The sequence below is a fragment of the Callospermophilus lateralis genome, unplaced genomic scaffold (genome assembly GCF_048772815.1).
Source record: "Callospermophilus lateralis isolate mCalLat2 unplaced genomic scaffold, mCalLat2.hap1 Scaffold_83, whole genome shotgun sequence".
In the NCBI taxonomy this organism is placed as follows: domain Eukaryota; kingdom Metazoa; phylum Chordata; class Mammalia; order Rodentia; family Sciuridae; genus Callospermophilus; species Callospermophilus lateralis.
The window spans coordinates 6,846,406-6,852,122 of NW_027516368.1; the positions used below are offsets into that span (position 1 = coordinate 6,846,406).

The following is a 5,717-nucleotide window of genomic DNA, read 5'->3' on the forward strand; positions in this document are numbered from 1 at the left end:
GGTCAAATTACTCTCATGAAAATAATTTCACTTCTTTCCAACTTTAGGTAAATTGATCCATTTCATAATCAATCTATCACATACATGTTATATATCTGTCTTGTTTGCTGCATGATTCTCACTCAATTCAGGATTTGGCACATAGTAGGCACTCAACAATCTTTGTGGAATTAATAAGAGAAATTTTCAGAGCTCACATTGTGAACATATTGGCAGAACTAGGATGTGAACCCATTGTGACTATTATCAAGGCTTATGCTTAATCTCTGCACCCTACTATTGTGACCTAGGCCACCACCATGTTAATGTCTTAATACGTCAGAGCTGAAGCATGCTTCAGAGTGAATGTGTACAGATGGAGCCTCCTCCTTCTCTTTCACAGAACATTGGGCAGCAGCCATGTCTCCATATAACTTGGTTACTCGCTCCCTGTCCTCACGTGTGCTGCTTCTGAACTGAGTTGGAAAAAGCTCTAGTGATAAAAATCAAAAGAGATTCAAGGAAATTATTTTTAGAAAAAAAAAGATTAAAAAGAATGGAATATAGAGACTGGCTGAGTTTTCATTTATTTCACCTGTAAAGAACAGAAAGCAATTTGTGAAACAGTTTCAGCAAGTCATTCAGCCAGAACATGCATCCATCATCAAGTATGAGATAGGACTGGAAGGAAAATACAAAAGATGATTTAATGTGGTGTCAAGTTAGGTGAGGAAAACACACAATGCTAAGTTCATGAGGTTAGGGAGGTTTGCCTTTGCTCACAACCATGTCCCCAGTCTTGGAATATTGCTAGTCATTTAACAGATGTGCAGAAAATACATGACGAATAAATGAATGAACATGTGATTTTGAAAGTCTATTTACCAGTGAGGATTTTCTAGGTTGTGCTACAGTAACAAATAAGTTCAGAATCAAAGTGGATTATCAGAACTTATGTTCATGTCCTGCTCTGCAAGTCCACCAAGGGCTGAGGAAACTTCCTAGACAGCTGCCCTCTGCATGCACTTTGACACCACCACAATGTAACAGGTGTAGAGACGGATGGGGAGTCAAGGAGTGGAAGTGATCCCCATCATTGGGTAAAGTAAGTCATAGGGCCATGCCTACTTCAAGGGGGCAGGGAAGTAAAACATTCTCACTCTCTCAGCAAGGAATAAACCTGACATTAGTGAACACAGTAATACTCACCACAACAGATATACAGATATTGGAGTGCACTAGGCTATTTGCTTTTCCCAAACCTCATCTTTTCACCAATATTTTAACAACCTCACTTGTGACTTTGAGATTTTTCTTAAACATCTGGACTTCTATATTTTCCTGTGCAGAAGATCATTTTAACTCAAAAGTCCAGCAATTCATTTCTGACATATCAAAATTTTTCTCTAAGAAAATTTTAGTGATGTTAATTTTATTTTCTTTATTTTATTTTTTTGCTGTCATAGAAAATTTAAAGAGAATTTATTTCCAAGATCTTCAAAGATTATGACAATTACTAAGTATCCTTCTAAAAGTATCCCAAATTAAATCAAAGGCACATCATCAAAGTCAAACACTTGTGACATGAAGAATTCTTTTAGGTCATAATATTTTCACATTACTTTGTTTTTAATCATTTGCAATGTTCTGTATGTAGGTCCTACTTTAAACATTTTTTTAAAGGCATGAAATAATGTAGTATCTTTATAAAAGTGCAACCACAACTATAAAGTAAAGAAACTTAAAAAGAGATCAAATCTGCTTCATACATAAAATGGGACAACCTAATATATATCATAACATGGATCTTTCTAAACAACACCTCTTGTGTTAAATAAAACAATCGTCTTATTTAGAAAAAATCAAGGCATCATTTGATTAGTAAAGTCTATTCTTCCTCCACAATTTTATACTTTCTTGTTTTCATTTAGTAATTGTAAATTTATGATAGAACAAATATAGTATAAAAATCTTAGGAACAACAAATTACAAATACTCCATTTTTTTAAATTAACAAAAGTGTTTTCATTCCTAAAATGTAAACATCCAGTTAATAAAACACACATGATATTCTAGGTATAGCAACACCTGTAACTCACTTATTAAAGAGGTGTATTTTGGTATATTTGGTGGTAAGGTATTTATCTTAATACAAAGCACTTCTTTAGGAGAACCAATCCATTATTACTTAAAACAATTATATTTCTTCTCTCAGTTTCCTTATTTGAGTAGAAAATCATTAATTTCTGTAGAATTTTGGCAGTAAGATCAGGACACTGGAAAGGTCTGAAATATCTCAGTCATCTGGCTAAAGAAAAGTGTTTTCACTTGGAGTCAGTCATTCATAACTTTGTGTTCGAAGGCATTTCTCAACAAACTTCTTCCAAGTCTTCAGAGTAAAATGCAGGATCTGGGCTCTCGGAAGGGGTTGCTTCCTGCTGGAACTCTGACCAGGAGAGCATCCTTACAGGCATTCTGCCTGCAGTACTGCTGAAGCTCTGCCGCAGCCTGAGAGACCTTGATCCTCTCCACGCTGGCCTCCAGCTTGAGCTGCTCCACCAGGCACTGCAGGGCGCTCACGCTGGCCCCCGGAAGACATGGCGGCAGAGGCGCTGGCTCAGAGGGTGACTGGGCCAGGAGTGATGTAAATTTTAGAAGGATATTCACAGAGATTTCTCTGAATGAGCATTCACTGTACAACTCTGTCTCCATATCTGCAGTTCTGTGTCCTTGGACTAAGCCCACAATAGATGGCAAATATTTGAGGAAAAAATTGTATCTGTACTGAACATGTACAGACTTTTTCCTCATTCCCTAAATAACACAGCAGAACAACTCAGCATTTGTATTTTATTAGGTATTATGGTTAATCCAGACATGCTTTAAAGCATACAGGAGGCTGTGTGTAGTTTAAGTGCAAATGCTGCACCATTTTACCTAAGGAATTTGGGCTTCAACAGATTTTTCTGGGAACAAATCCTCTATGGATTCCAAGGGACAAGTCTATATCCTCCCTTTCTACCCTGGTATCAAGACATGGCAATCTCTTTTCTTGCCTCCTCTCCCCCAGGCCCTCTTTTATTCTTTTTTTAACTGAAGCCTGAGAAACTAGTGGCTGGCTGGGCTGGATGGGCAGCACTCCAGGTAATCTGGAATTTGCAATTGACACTTGGTCTTCCAGTGGCAGCAGCAGCATCTTCTCTTAGAGAATCATCTAGGGCAGTTTTTTGCCAAGTGGTTTCAATAAAAATGTAGGACATGATCAATAAATGTATTTCCCACCAAAAAAGCAGGAAGAGGAACTTATTAAAGGTAGTTTATTGTTGATCATCTATAGTCCACCCTGGTTTCCTTTAGATTTGTGTGGCTTACAAAAATCAATTTTTACAAAAGCTATATATTTTTCAAAGCACACTGCAGGATCTATAATATTGGGAAATTAGAGTCAAGAGGAAAGACAATTCTGTATTGAACCTGATGTTTTACCTTCACATACTCTCCAAAATTTGTTTTTATTGTGAACAAATTTTTAAAATGTAGTTTTCCCCATCTTGGTTAGTCTGCAGCTGGCTGAGTTCACTGGATCATGAATTGCCATCATCAATGAATTGACTTAAAATATTGAGGAGGTGAATTTGTAGTATTGAGTTCTATCTGGAAAATAATCTTTTTTTCCCTTTCTTGTGCTATAGTGTTGCCTCGAAGAAAGTGAATCTCAATCCTGGGAATTGACTTCTTTTGAAAAGGATAGGGTGGGGCGGGGATGGGGGCTTCTTTCTGCAGTGCAAAACTAGCTAGTCTTGAATTGTCTCAGCAAAGCCAATGCAATTCAGGGGGACTAATCAGGTATTAAGGACACACATAATCCTTAAAAGTAAATTGTGGAGGCCCTGGCAATACTCATTTTTGCATTGTGAAATTACCCCAAAGCTTGCCACCTACTTACTGTGTGCTGCGAGACACCAGCCTGAGATCTCAGAACTTTCCCCAAGTTCTTTGTGGGTGCCATGAGCTGGGCTGTGCTCACTGCCCCTCACTCTTCTTGCCTTAGGGCCATGAGGCCCCTGAGTACCCACAAAGAAGCCAGAGCCCAGGCAGTGAGGGTGGACCCAAAGGCAAGTTAGGCCAAAAAACCCAGCCAACTAGAATGAGTGGACAGAATGCCCATGGGCAGGACTGAATAGCACAAAACCAATTGCACATGGTTTCCCTTTCTAGTCCACAATTTCCTTCTTAGGCACAGAGTTTAATTCACAGAAAAGCCCAGGAGTCTCTCAATTCAGGCTCTTTATTTTCTCTCAGCTGTAACTCCCAGGGTGAGTCCCCTCTCCCCTCATTCTCAGCACCATTCATGAATTTCCTTCCCTCTCTTTCTCACTCTGCCTGTCTCTCCTTTTTACATAGTAGGGACAAAAGACTTGTGTCCAAAGGGCTGATCTGATATTGGCACTAACCAGGCAAGCTCTGTATTTGGCATATAGCAGAGAGAGACTGAGCAGACGCAGAGACCCTGGCAAAGCCCACATAGAGCAGTGAGGAGCCGTGGGTACAGGGATCAAGTGGTGACCCACCCCTTCCCCTCCCTAGGGGGGCTCACATTTTATTTTACATGAACAAACATTTATTGAGCATCCACTGTGTGCTGGGCAGCATGAGGGTGAAAACTGTGGGACAGAAGCCCTATCCTCAGAGTCCCACTGGTGAACAAGGTCCTGCGGCCAAGAGCTTCCTTGAATTTTTACTTTGACAAAAATGGGTATAAAAAGTGTTGTGGGGTCCATGCAAGTGTGGCTGATATTTTCATAAGAGAATATGAAGGAAATTCAAGTCCAATTGTGAGAAATTACCATAATGCTGTCTGTCATAGCTCCATATGGACAAATATGAACACTGCTCTTGGGATGACACACACACACACACACACACACACACACACACAGAGAGAGAAACACACAGTGAATTATTTTGTTCATGAGCAAAACACAAAAAGGCAAAGGCAACATTCAACTCCAGGTTGTCTGTGGATTCCTTTCTGTGGTCACTGCCTTGGGAGGTATTTGTTGCTGCTCTCCTTCAACAATGAATGACTGTGTGTGTGTGTGTGTGTGTGTGTGTGTGAGAGAGAGAGAGAGAGAGAGAGAGAGAGAGAGAGGGAGGGAGAAGGGGCTACTTTCTATAGCAAAGGTCAATGGACTTCACATTGAAATTTAGTGGAAAATTGAGTGGACAGTGGAGTGAGTTCAGGACCTCAGGCTCTAGAATGAGAGACCACCAGGGTCTGTCTTTGTGATCATGGGAAAGTGAATTCTTTGGCCTCAGTTTCTTCATCTGCAAAATGGGTATAATGGTATATCTGCCCCACTGTGTGGTAAGAGTTAAAGGAGTTAATCCACGTAAAACACTTAATGAACAGTCATGTTATTATTGTCTTTTATACTGGTCTATATGTTGTTTCTATCATCCTCAAGCCAGTCAAGGCTCCAGTCACTGGAACTTTGTGTGGGCAGGATGGCCACAGAGCTATGCGGCTCAGGGGAGCAACACACAGAGTGAGGGAGTTGCTGGGCATGGACACTGCCACTTGGTGTGATCTGAAGCCATATCTGCCTATCCTCAAGTTCCTATTCTGAAAGCCTCTCATGTTCCTTTTTTAAATCCCAACCACCATTTCTCTATGTTAAAGTTCCATGATGCCATTGCCTGGGGAGAGAAAACACATGTCCCTGTCACCACGTGAC

The 5,717-nt window shown here is 40.2% G+C and overlaps 1 pseudogene; it reads right to left on the minus strand.

Moving 5' to 3' along the window:
• Positions 1-2,370: 2,370 nt before the first annotated feature.
• Positions 2,371-2,691, minus strand: LOC143387636 (guanine nucleotide-binding protein G(I)/G(S)/G(O) subunit gamma-10 pseudogene; annotated as a pseudogene).
• Positions 2,692-5,717: the final 3,026 nt, after the last annotated feature.